Below are 13,748 nucleotides of genomic sequence, written 5' to 3'. Positions count from 1 at the left end.
TGAACCGTGCACGGGTGCCTTAGGTTCACTGTAGAGGAGTCCATCCTCCCAGTAAATATGGTAACTCCCAGTAACGTTCCCTGCTGCTTGGGCTTCGGCCTGTCGCCTCAGTCCCTCAAGGGTAGGGCACTCCTTCTGGCCCTTACAAAACTCCTCCCTGGTAGGCCCTCCTTCCACATGCCACTCAGCAGGGATAGGTAAGTTCTCCAGGGAGACAACTTCCCCCTCCACGGACTCCTGGTCCACCACCGCAGGTGGCCTATCTGTCTCATGGGGTGTGGAAGCCGAGGTAGGCTTCTCCTGTCCTCGGTTCTTTCCCTTTTTGGCAGCTCGCTGGGCCCTTGTTCCAGGCTCCAGCCCAAGCGAACTCCCCCTCCGGGTAGTCGTGGACCTTGTGCTAGCACAGGCCCAGTCAGGTGTACCCAGCATCTCAGAATGAGTCCGGTATTCCACCTCCTTCCAAGCATTGTGCTCCATATCATTCCCCAGCAGACAATCGACTGGCACGGCAGGGCCTACGGCAACTCGAAGTGAACCTGCAACCCCTTCCCACTCAAATGGAACCTCGGCCACAGGGTAGTGGCCCAATCTGCCATCAGCCATCGCGGCGGGGTGGAGTACATGGGGAATCACCTGCTCTAGAGATACCAGTTGACTCCTTACCATAGTCATACTGGCTCCTGTGTCTCTCAGAGCCTCCCCTCTTTGGCCATTGATGGTGACCCACTGCCCATACTTTGCAGTATTTGAGGGCACCTGGATCTTAGGAACCATCTCCCGATCTCCCAGGGACACTAAGGTGACACCCGCTCACTCCCCCCCTTATCTAAGGGCAACTCCTCCCCGAGCACTACACTAGCTACTCCCGGGGCTTTTCCTCCAGTGGGAGCGGGTGGTCTCTTTGGGCACTTGACATCTCCCTTATAGTGTCCAACGCCATCACACTCAAAGCAGTGGACACCCCTTGGCTGCTGACTTTGGCCAGGATGAGGGTTTCTGGGCGGGTTAGCCTTAAGGGTGAATCCTGTTCCCTTTCCCTGGGAACTGTTTTGGGGGCCTTTTGAGAACTCCCTCTTTTTATCTCCCCCCTCTTTCCTCTGGGGGGTGCCCTGTCCAGTCCTTTGGGAATCCCCTCCAGTCCCCTTTGAGGACACCCGGGTACTAGCCCAGATGTCTGCCTCCTCATCAAGCTTCCGGGGGTTGGTCAGCTTGCTGTCCACCAGGTGTTGACGCAGCTCGGGAAATCATTTCTCGGGTAGGTGCTCCTTGAGAATAAGGTCATACAACCCCTCATAGTCCCTCACCTCGCTGCCTTGTACCCAACCCTCTAATGCCTTCTTTGCGTAGTCCAAGAAATCCACCCAATTCTGTGTGCCTAATTTGTGACTACCCCTAAACTTTTGCCGATATTTCTCTGGAGTCAGTCCAAACGTTCTTGTTAGCGCCACTTTCATGGTGGGGTAGTTGGTCTGCTCTCCCTGCTCGAGGGCCAATAGGGTATCCCTTCCTGCAAGAGGCATGTATTTATACAAGCCACCCCCCCCAGTGTTTCTCCAATATCCCATGGGCTCTTAAGGAGACCTCACAGGCGGCCAGCCACTTGGCGATGTCATCCCCTGCACTATAGCTGGCAACTACGTCCTTTGGTAAATAGGGTCTGGGTTCCCTGGTTGTATCTTTGGATTCGCTGCCACCATTAGGAGTACTGAGAGTCCCTGCCTGTAGGGCTTTGAGATCTAACTCTCTGAGTTTCAACTCATGAGCCATCCTCTGCTCCTCCCTCTCCTTTTCCAACCGGGCTAACTCCCACTTCAACTGTCTTTTCTCCCTCCTGTCTGCTAGTTCGGCTTCAGTCAAACTTCTCACAGAAACACTGCTGCCCTCCCTTGAGAGTGTTCTGGGACCTGTTAGTAGGTTCTGCCTCTCAGGTTGGTACAACACATCTATCCCAATGACAGTGTCCCACTCTGTCTCCTCCTCCTCCTCCTTCCCATCTGGGTGAGCTGCCACCCACGCTCTCAAGCTGGTTTGGAATTCACCCTTTTTAGCACCACGCTTGAAGAACACTCCCATATTTTGACAAAATTCTCGGAGTTGAGACACAGTATAGGTCTCTAATTCTTCCAGAACAAATTCCATTTTGCCAAAGAGAGTAAGGGACAGCCACTTGGAAGGAATTAATTAAGAGGGTAATTAGAAGCTACCTCCACCCACCACCAGGAGTAAATTTGGAAAAACAAAAATATAATTAGGGAGTCCGCCAGGAGAAAACACCAGGTGTAGGTCTATGGAGTACACTACGTTACTATTGAGTGGACGCAAGCACAGTTCTTATCCCACCGCTAGACACCAATTATGCTGGACCTGGGGTTACCAGACTACATAGGGTAGCTTGGCGCAAAGTAGGAAGGTCTATCCCAAAGGCATAAAGTGCTAAGCTTGCGTCGTACCCTTATAGTAACACAGCGCCCATCCACTAGAAAAGAATGACACTACACCAGTCTTAGGAAAATACGAGCTGTTTTATAAAAATAATCTCTTTGTTCTCCAGAAAGTGAAGTTTCAATACATACACAAATTAGCTCCACACTGGAGTACGTATAAATAGGCACTAGCTCAGTTTTGCACACACAACATTTCTTTTCTCAGAAGGAAGGATTCCACAGCTTCATTTGCAGCAACTAGTAATTATCACTTTTCTACACAATTAATCACAGTTGATCCTTACCCTCGGAGGTTCAAGGTTATTTTTAACAGCAGGATACAAATTTCATCAATTTCACCCCGCTTAACCCTTTAGCACCTTGGCTCATTACAGGAATACCTGCATAACAACAAGTAAGGTAATCATTTAATACATGAGGCACAAAATAACATTAGTCTTATTCCCCTCAATGGTTCACTGGCAAAGATTTCTCATTGGTTTACACTATATAAGACACTCCGTCTTGTCCCACAGTCAGTTAATCTTCTTTGTGGCACTCTTTTTAAGTAATTTATAGCTCGGGGTCACTCTGAATCCCCTCCCCGCATTGGTTAATTGAAGGTACTTGGATTGCTTTTACCCTCCCTTCTCACCACCTTATGTGACTCTTAGGTAGCCCCACTTTCCTCTCTGGAACAGACTCTGTCTATTTCACAGGTTCCCTCTCTCAGAAGAACCTCCCTCAGCTTGGCAACACTTGGGAGGTGTCAGTCCTGCAGTAACCGAGCACCGATGATGATGCAAGTCATTAGATGGGTGATCAGAGGACTGAATACGGCTTCCTTCTCCCCCCCCCACCGATGACCCTCCTTACTGTAATTATGTGGTCCCGTTAACCCGTTCTTCAGCTGGGCCCGTACAGTTCTCAGTACCGGGGAAGGCTCCGCTGTTGGTGGACCGCCCTCGCCTGGTTACATGAGGCGCGATCTTACCGCGTCTGTACCGCGTCTGTCTCGCCGATCTTCAGGGCAGCACTCAGCTCTTCCGGGGTGCTTCCCTCGCCGTCACTGAAGGGATTCAGGACTCCGCCCACAGCCGGCCTCCGTCCGCTCTTCCGGGGTGCTTCCCTCCCCGTCTCTGAAGGAATTCAGGACTCCGCCCACAGCCGGCCTCCGTCCTCTTCTCCACCCCTTCCGACACGGCGATAACAGCTGTGGAGATCTCTCGCTTCCGCTGCACTTCGCTCGCTAGACTTCCCCTCACAACTACGATGGAATTCTCATACGGCAGGCACGCGCCCTCACAGCTGTTGGTCACGCTACCGCCGGGGGACTCTCTCTCAGCACTTCAGGGACTCTACCGCAGTGAGTGACTCCTCGATCACTAATACTTCTATTCAGTGATGCTCCAGGTCAACTTCCCACCGCATCCAGAGGGTAGCCTAGGTGCACTTGATAAGCAGGGAGCCAGAAACAATCCCACCAAAGCAGGGTTTGGTCGATGAGTAGGGGGTCACGTCACTTAAGGAGGCAGCCGGCTCAGAAGTCGATCTCCCCAATTCAGTGCGTCTTCCTCCCCACAAGATCGCCTCACTCCTCTTCTGATCAGGTTCCAAACAACAATTCACTGGACACTACAAAATGGCTGACCTCACACTGGCCTTTATATAGGCAGGCCTCAGGCTACTAGAACCAGCTGGAAGGTTCTAGAGCCTCCCTATGCTATCCTATGGGTCCCTTTCCTGAAGTAACGGTTATGGCAGTTACTGGCCACCATTTTGGGTAACTAAGCTTGCCCTCAGAAAAGGAGGGATTTCTAGGCCTATGAGGAACCATGGGGTCAAGGAGTACCTAACCCCCAGGTCAACACCTAAAAATTTCAGTGGACATCAAAAATGAAAGGATTGAGGGGCAAAAAGGGGACAAAAATAAACAAATAATAGGAGGGACCACCCAAAGGACTGACAGGTCTAACAACCATGTACTGCACACATGCCCTTAGGGCATGTGTGTGCTTTGGATGTGCACTGTTACCTTTTTTGTGTGGTACTTCAGGGGGGTCTAAGTCCCCAAGGCACCCTTAGATTTGCATTCGCTATTTGCGATTACCAATTTGGTAATCACAATTAGCGAATGCAATACCATTCATTCCTATGGGCCTGGAGTATCATTACCTAATAGTGATTTGCAATTTCCGAATTGCTATTAGGTAATGTTAAGGAAACGCAATTTCTTTTGCGATTCCTTCATGCATAGCATTTTGCGATTCCCAAAGAGCGAACCAGTAAAATTTGCTATTTACGAATCGCAAAATGCATGCTTGATGCATGTGCCCCTATATCTCCCAGATGAAGCGTAACAAGAAGTATCTTTATTTGCCTCGTTTTTTCTCACAGCACACATAGAAAGAGGAAAATGCATCAGGGGATTTTTTTTGTGCAGGAAGGTGTTCCTTCCTGCACAAAAACAATCCTGCTCAATACATGGTGCAAGGGTGCCTGCGTCGGTGCTAGGCAGCACATTGTGCACCATTGCAGGAAAAGACAGGACTGCACCCTATAACGTTAAAAACAGTGCATTCCCACCCTTTTCCAATCACACAACACAGCAAGGTGGCTTGCTGTGCTGCGTGATTTTTTGATAAATTATGATAAATTACCCCTTCCATGACTGAAAGGGGAAGCAAATGTAACAAATGAACTATTATTAACCCATATATTTTATGGGTAACTTGTCTCGTTTCGGTTACTTAAAAGTGTTTGATAAGTGGGTGAATTACAGAATGAGAGGTTGGAGCACAGGCATATGGGTAGTTAACCGTTCTTCCCATCAGTTCTTAAAATGTCTGCAGACGTAAAGTGAGTGACATGGAAGGATCAAGCCTTGGAGACCAAAGGTCTGTCTTGGGAGGTAATGGAACCTTTATTTTTGGTTTAGAATATAGAACAAACCAGAGATGGAAGGAAACTTATTTTAGCAGTGGTATGCTACTTTCACAGTCACCTTTCAGGATCAGAAATGATATTACACATTTTGAGTCAAACGCCAACATATGCGAATAACAAAGGCACATTGATGCTACTTCTGTGCCCTTGGCGTGTGGCAGTGTGTCTTAAAACAGTGCTTATGAAAATGTTGTTGTTCCTCACCACACACCCCGATCTGATGCTGCATTAGTTTCTCTTCTGTAGTCTCTCTCTCACTCTGTCTGTGTGTGTCTCTATCGTCTCTCTCTCACCTGCATACAAACGCACAACATTTTTCCAGCGCCATTGAACAGTATTTGTGTGTCAAATCATTAGGCACACGTGGACAGGTGCAGAAAGAGGAGCATTGGCGACATCCAGTTCACTCTTAGGCTGCCTATCCCGTTCATGCAAAGCGATTCATAATGTTAATCTCTATACATCCAAGTGAAGCCCTACAGGCAGGCCTGCCTGGCAAGGAAATAGTGATTTTATGTCAAATGAATTTCACATAAAGCAGAGGTGAAAGGAAAAATATTTTTGGGATGCGGTTTAAAAAATCTGAACTCTGGGGAAAGCAGAGGTTCCCTTCATTGACAAGCCAAAATTAGTTTTATATTGCCAGACTTCATTCACAAAGTACAAAAGAAAGAAAGTGGATGACGTTTTTCTTTTTGTTTAAATATAATGACTTCACTTTCCAGTGAGTTTATGAACGGAAGGTTGCGGGTGATCGTTTTAGAAGCACAAAACAGCTTGCCACTGCCAATTACCTGGCAGAATATGGGAATAAACTAATGTATCCATTGTCCTGCATGATCCCATGTCATGCACCACACTTTTGCTAACTGCTGAGAATAGAATTGTTAAATATGTTTATGGGCCCTGGGAGCTGACCTCAATGATTCACATTTCTTATAAGAAACACTCTCTTCTTGTGAGAAGAGGAACATTCCGGTTAAACACTTTATTAGAGCGAGTTATTTGTGATCATTTGTGTGGGGCTGGATTAATTCAAATGTAAAAAGTCAGTGTGTGGCCAATTAGCATACAATATTTCTATCTCTGCAATGTGACACTACCTAAGTAGGAAAATACGCACTCAGATTCTATTTTAAGCTGTAATTTAGCTTTATTTGTTAAAGATACATCATTTTGAAAAGTTGAGTTGGTCTTTTTTAGCCAAGACATTTTGTTTCCCAAAACATATATAATATAATATAATTAATACTCCCTGTCTGTTTTTAACTTTTTTTTACTGATTTTAACATATAAATACAGGCAGAAAATAACCAGCCAAATCATATAATTTTCATCATAGTAACAACAGAACGTGATGGATAGACATGGTGAGTAGTAAATGTGCTGACATGCACTCAAAAGTAGCTTTTAATCCAGAGAGTGGTACTGTGTTTTTCTCTCTATAACAGAGATTACAAATGTGTAATTATTCAAAATTAGGGCATGATTTGTTGAGCTAAACATTCTTCCAGTTGGCAGATTGTGACAGGCTGTCACTTGAATGTAACATCAGAAAGTAAATAAAACTTGCGGTTCTCTTTCGAAAAAAAGGACAATCAGAAAAAAACAATTAGCTGTGAGCAACTTTAGTGCTTATGAATCCAATGTTCCATCCCATTCTTCATTACTTTTCCTGCTATGGTGAAAGACATTTGCTACCAATAACTGATAATCACACTCGCTTGGGGCTGACTGCCACGTTTCAATAATGTCACAGTGGCTGATGCCACAGACATGGTAAAGGTACCTGAAGAAACAATCCACTTTAATCCGGTTACATTTTCATGTAAAATCCTCTCTTGTGATTGCAGCGAGATGAGAATCCCCAAGCAGATATCAACATTAGACAAAACAGATATATCAGTGCATGAATTCCAAAAAGTAGTAAAACTACACTAGGGCGTATATTTAAAAATCTGAGTATAGTTTTACTATTTTTTTGTTGCAAGCTGGCCTCATTATGTAGGTGGTTTCCTCGAAACAACAGTTTGCAAGCCCAACAGCTGATCGTACAAGCCGACAATAATTCCTCCACAGGCCATGCATGCAAACACAGTGAGAAACGTTGGCGCTCACCGTACTGCTGGCCAAAATCCCATTACCAGCATTTTCCCTATTTTATATAGGGTGACTTCAGGGTTGGAATCATCTTCCACCCCAACCCAAACATGCCACGTGTGCCATTATTCTTCACTGACATCAGTCTCCTAGCAAATGTGTTTTACCCACTGATGCTATGTAAAGCGCTCTGATACCCGATTCGGGTCAAGTTTGTGCTATATAAAACTCTGTAAAATAAAATAAATAAAATACCCTCTCAGTAGTGGTTCAACCCCACTGCCAGCATTAGCATCATCTGTGCAGCAATCTTCCACCTGTGCTATCATCAATGGCATAACCCGCCCACTAATAGTTGAGTACTGTTTATTTCCAGGTCATTACATTCAATGGGCAAGCAATGGTGCACCTCAAAAACCTGAATTTAATCAGATCTCAGCTTCCCTCCTCCCACTGGTGGCACATTTCAATTGGCTTCAATGGGGTAAACCTTCCTAATAATGTTTTGCCTCAGTTGACACCTGTGACATCTGGTACATCACACTCCATATAATTACACCACTCAGAAATGATTCAGCCTTACCACACATTACATCGAACATCGCATCAACCTCCCATCAAGGGGTATTCTTGATTTGCTTCAATGGCATCAAACAATCCATTCCCATTAACTGATTACTTCAATTGACTACAATAGCATCAAACAACCCTATCAACCTACCACTAGTTCATCTCCAAAGAAGAGAATATCATCACCGCTCCCAAAAAGGTTCACCTTCACTCACTTCAATGACACCACAGTGGGGTTTGACAGCTCTACAAATGGTAAAACCATGTAGGTGTTTCCTCAGAAATGACTTAGTTTAGTTTGTAAACACACATCGACACTGTGGCTGGTATTTTGTATAATCTATCAAGGGAAGTGTTGACACTGGAGATTGTTCCAGAATCATGGCAAGGTAGCATATTGCAGCCCATATACAAAAGCGGCCCGGTGGCCAATCCCGCTAACTATTGGTTAATCTCGTTGACTGCTGTTGATGCAAAGTTGTTTGCTTCCATTCTTTTGACAGAATTGGAAGAAGGTATTAATCCATTTAATCAGACTGATTTTCTGAAAAGTCAATCCACTACTACTAATCTGTTGGCTTTAGCCTTACTTGCTGAACGGGCTGTTCTAAATAAACAATATTTATATATTGCTTTTATTGATTTTAAGGCAGCCTTCGAATCTGTGCCACGAAACTTGTTATGGCAAAAAATGTCAGATCAGGGCATTTCAAGGAAATTGTTGCGGGCTATTATTCTCTTGTGTACCGATACTTGGGTTCAAGTCAGGTTGGGTGATGACAATTCCTTATCTAGGAAGATTAGAACATATAATGTCCTAAAGCAGGGTTGTGTCCTTGCTCCCTCTCTTTTTAATTTATTTTTATCAGATATTTCTTAGCATTTGGATGATGTTAATGGGCATGTTCCTAGGATGGGGGGGTACAAATTAGTTACCTCCAATATGCTTAAGGTACTATCCTCATGAGTCATACCCCTATTGGAGAACAACAACGACTTATTACCGTCTTTGATGACTATACACAACAGAATAGCCTTGAACTGAATGTTAAAAAATAACAAAGTGATGAACTTTGGTGTAGTTAAACAGAAGTTTAGTTCCTGGAAGGCCAGAGCAGGTAAAATTGATGTTGTCAAGACTTATAGATACTTAGGGGTGGTGTTCGACAATCGACTATCTTTTTAATTTAATTTTAAGGATTTAAAGGCCAAGGCTGTGACCTTGATCCATGCTTTTAAATGTTTAAAAAATCAATGAACTGTCAATCATATGATTTTATTCTTAAAGTAATTAAAGGCAAATTACAACCAACCCTCATATATGGTTCTCCCATTACTAGAGGGAAAGATGCGAATGTCCTTGATCTACTGGTTGTCAAGGTCTTCAAAGCAACTTTTGGGATTGCTAATTCAGTGTGTCAAGCAGGAATAAGATTGGATTTCGGTCTCCAGAGACAGTACCTGGTATCAAAAGGAGTTTTTTTTTAAATGTATGGTCGCTTTGTCCACATCAGCCCCAGAATCTTTAGGTTACATTTGTTGGCAACAAATAGATAAGTCTGTCTATGCTGCTAAATGGAGATCTTATGTTTTAACCTCCTTAAGAGACATTGGTTTGCAAATTGCATTGCAAGGACTGACAATGCTCAATTATAAGTTAATTTTACAAAACTTTATCGAAGCTGAATCGTTTAAATTGGATAAAAATGCATTAGTAGAGAAAAATTATGCATGGTAGGTGATTCATTCATACCAATCCCTGCGTATTCAGCAGAAGTTGAGTGTTTTTTTTCAGCAAAGTATAAAAACATGTTTTTAAAGTTACTTATGGGAATAAATCAAACAAAGGAGGGCACCCAACCTTGGATCAAGCAGTGGTCAGATTCTAATTGTAGACTTTGTGGATGGCCACAGGAAACACTAGTACATATAGGGGCAGATTTATGTTGGGAATGCGCCACGTTTGCGTCACGCAACTGCGGCGTAAACGTGGCGCATCCCTACGACCCATTTACAACGTGACGCATCTAGGCAGATGCGTTACGTTGTAAAGCCCTGCGCCACTTGTGGGCGTTCCGGCGCAGGGTGGGCGTTCCGGGGCAGGTGCGCCTCGCAAAAGTGGCTGAGTGAAATCTATAAGATTTCACTCAGTCACTTTCAGGCCAATGCTGCGTCAAAACCCTGCGCCTGCTTGAAGCAGGTGTAGGTCTTGACGCAGCATTGTAAAGATGCAGCACCCCCGAGCCTTGCTGGAGCTGCGTCGCGCTTGCGACGCAACTCCAGCAATGCGCCACCTTTACGGCACAGATGCGTCACGCATCTGTGCGGTTTTTGCCCCATGGTGCGCCACATTGTAAATGCTGCGCACCATGGGTGGCGGAGCAGCGGCGCAAAATAACTGGCGCATCCCTGGGGATGCGCCAGTTATCATAAATCTGCCCCATAGTATGTATGTGCCCCAAGTTGATCAATCTTCGACATACAGTTTTGAGACCATATTTTTTGATGAGTGGGGTCAGATCAGCTCGTCAGGCTATAATTATGTCATTATCTGGCAAGTCGATTCCATTATTATGTCAATTGGTAAAATCTTTAATGGCAGCTGAAAAATGTCTGATATAATAAGGTTGAGCCCCACCAATCGAACAGTTTTGTTAACTGATAGCCTTATTTGATTTTGTTGCTAAGGTGATAATTTGCAACATAACAAAAGAGGTGTCATTGTTATAGTACATTGATGCACTTTATTATTGTTTCAATGTGATGGCCGTTGCAATTACTGCACAGTAGCACTTTAAAATGTGATTTTGTTGCTAAGGTGATAATTTGCAACATATTAATAGAAGTGTCACTGTTATAGTAAATTGATGCACTTTATTATTGTTTTGATATGATGATGGTTGCAATAACTGCACAGTAGCACTTTCAAATGTAATTTGTTTAAGAAATGTATAATAGAAATTTCTCCTTTTCAGTAACCTTTGATGCACTTTATTATTAGCACTTTGAATTGCAACATGTGTATTATCACGCTATAGAAATGAATGGTTATTAATTTATTATATTTTTCCGTTAAATCTAGGGAAATAGTATGCTGTGCATGCTGTCACTTTAAAATGTAAAATGTGCAATGTTATACTGTAATTATTGATGTAAGGGGGTTGGATTTGAGCTTATTGATACATTTTTAAATAGTATATATGGTACAGTTTTTTATAGTGTGTGATGAGAAGATGTTTTGATTGTAATTATTTTTGTATTAACTAATTCAGTTTTTAACTTTATGAGATGTGATGATGCTGTAATTGCAATGATTTTTATTAATCAAGCAATAAAGATTATATATAACATTCACAGCGACACCAATGGACATAGCTGCCCTAGCAGAAGCACAGTAAACGTGAAGTAGTAGGCTAGATTAGATATTAACAAATAAACAAGTTTTCAAGCACTTCCTGAATTCAAGATGGCAGGAAACTGCTCTATTGCAAGAGGGAGGTCTTAGTTTTTATGCACACTACAAAAGCTCTTCTTCCAGCTCTTGTTTTTTTTAAAGCTCTGGGCACCCATATAAGATTTGCACTGGATGAATAGCTAGCTAGATGAAACCCATTGGATAAACTTAGCTTGCAGAAAGGTGGGACCTGCACGAGCTACAGCTTTATGGCAAATGCATAAGCACTTTAACCAAATACACTTTACTACAGGGAACCAGATTTGCTGTGCCTTAAATCAAAGATAAAGCTGGCAGCCATATTTTGGATTATTCGCAGTTTCATATTGAGATAATAAGGCAAGCTAATGGATAACAAGTTCCTTTAGTCCAAGTGTGAAATGAAATCTGACTGCACAACCATTTCCGTATAATTTACCTGCAATATGGCAGAGTTTTCTTTAATATTCTTAAAATCATAAAACAAGAAGAGGAAAATGTATTGTTTTTCTTTCTAATCATAATCTTGTTGTCCATAATAACACCAACATTTCTTGCTTCCATGACTGGGATTGACAAACTCCCTTTGGAAGCAGGTCACCAGCCCACAGTCCAAATTTCCTTAGTGAGGCCAAACACCAGCAAATCAGTTTTATCCAAGTTTAACTGCAGTTCTTTGTCATTCATCCAGTTGAGAATGGGTAACATACATATTCCAATTCTCTGTTGTATTATAGCAACATCTTCAACTGGTATGAGAGGCTGGTTATCATCTGCATATCCATTGAAAAGAAACCTGAAAGAGCATAAAAACTGAGATTGTGGTCAGACACAAATGTTGAAAAGTGTGAGGCTGATTGAGGATCTTTATGGCATTCCACATCCCTCCTTTCCTATAGATTCATACAAGACTAATGAAACATTTTGCAGTCTGTCTTGGAGGAATGACTTAGCCAAGACAAGGCACTGCCACCCACCCCACGTCAACCAATCTCTGTTTTAAGTTTGGGTTAGAGACAGTGTCAGAAGCTCCTGCAAGATTTGACACTACCATAATTGTACATTTTCATTAATGCAGACTTAGTTCAATATTATCTAAAGCTACAGTGAGGACTGATTCTATGCTCTGGCAGGCCTAAAACCTGCCTGAGCTGGATATAATATACTGTTGGTCTCTATGTAGGTTAATTGTGCATTAACTAACAAATTGATCCAGACATTTGACAAGGAAATCCAGTACTGATGCCAAGCATGGGCTAAAACAGAATCTCTCTGCTCTGTTTGCACTCTGTACTGGTGCTGGCTAGAATTTCTCTACCTTGTATTGTACTGAACCGCTCTGGACATGGATTCGTGACAGGGTGTCATTTCCCTCGTCTGGCGCTGACACCAGTTCATAGTGCTTGTGACCCCACCTGGTCCTAGAAACAGATTGCATGTTAAGGAGGAGGCATGCACCCACAGCGCCCAAGGTCTGGTAATGATAACTCTGGCTCCTCAGTGTCATCACAGAGTGGTCCGCAGCGGCTGCTACTGCGGAATAGTGGTGGGGTGGGGAGGGGTGGCGGGAGTGTTAAAAAAAAGAAAAGGGGGAGAAAAAAACAATCAAATATGGAAATTCACTTCCTTTCCCGGCGGCCACCTCTCCTTCGTTCTCTTCATCGGGCAGGAACAGGAAGCCCCCAGGCTCTCCATAGCCAACCACAACTCTGCAATGCAGTGTTGTGATTCGCTCCCCTAAGCCAATCACAATGCTGCAATGCAGCGTTGTGATTGGTCTGAGCGCAGTGGATCAGCGCTCAGATGGGGACTGGAGGCCTGGGCATGTTCCCCACCAGACAGTGTAATGCAGCCTGCTGAGAAACATGCAAAATGCACATTACTGTTTGGTTGGGCCATAAATGTTATTATCATTTTATTTTTCTTGTGGGGTGATGCTCCTCTGCCTTAACGGAGGAGCCGCCCCTGAGTGGCGCTGGCCATCAGAGTTGACCAACAATGTTTGCGTTTTAGACCATTAATACGTGTTAGTGTGTCTATGATGCACACTACTGCATAAAAACATTATTGTTCATTTTGTAGGGCTATTAAAGCTGAACCCTGGTTTACTCCTGACAGCTTCAACTGTTTACCTATGCCTCCCACTGGGTAAAGCCCAGAGAATCTGGACTTCCAACAGAGATTTGATCAAAAGGAAGCATTTTAATACTGACTCTTGCTGTGCCTTTAAATAGCATTACATCTTTAGTCTATCTGTAACAATGTACTCACTTGCA

This window comes from Lissotriton helveticus, chromosome 4_1 (genome assembly GCF_964261635.1).
Source record: "Lissotriton helveticus chromosome 4_1, aLisHel1.1, whole genome shotgun sequence".
Classification (NCBI taxonomy): domain Eukaryota; kingdom Metazoa; phylum Chordata; class Amphibia; order Caudata; family Salamandridae; genus Lissotriton; species Lissotriton helveticus.
Note: the sequence above shows the minus strand (reverse complement) of the source record.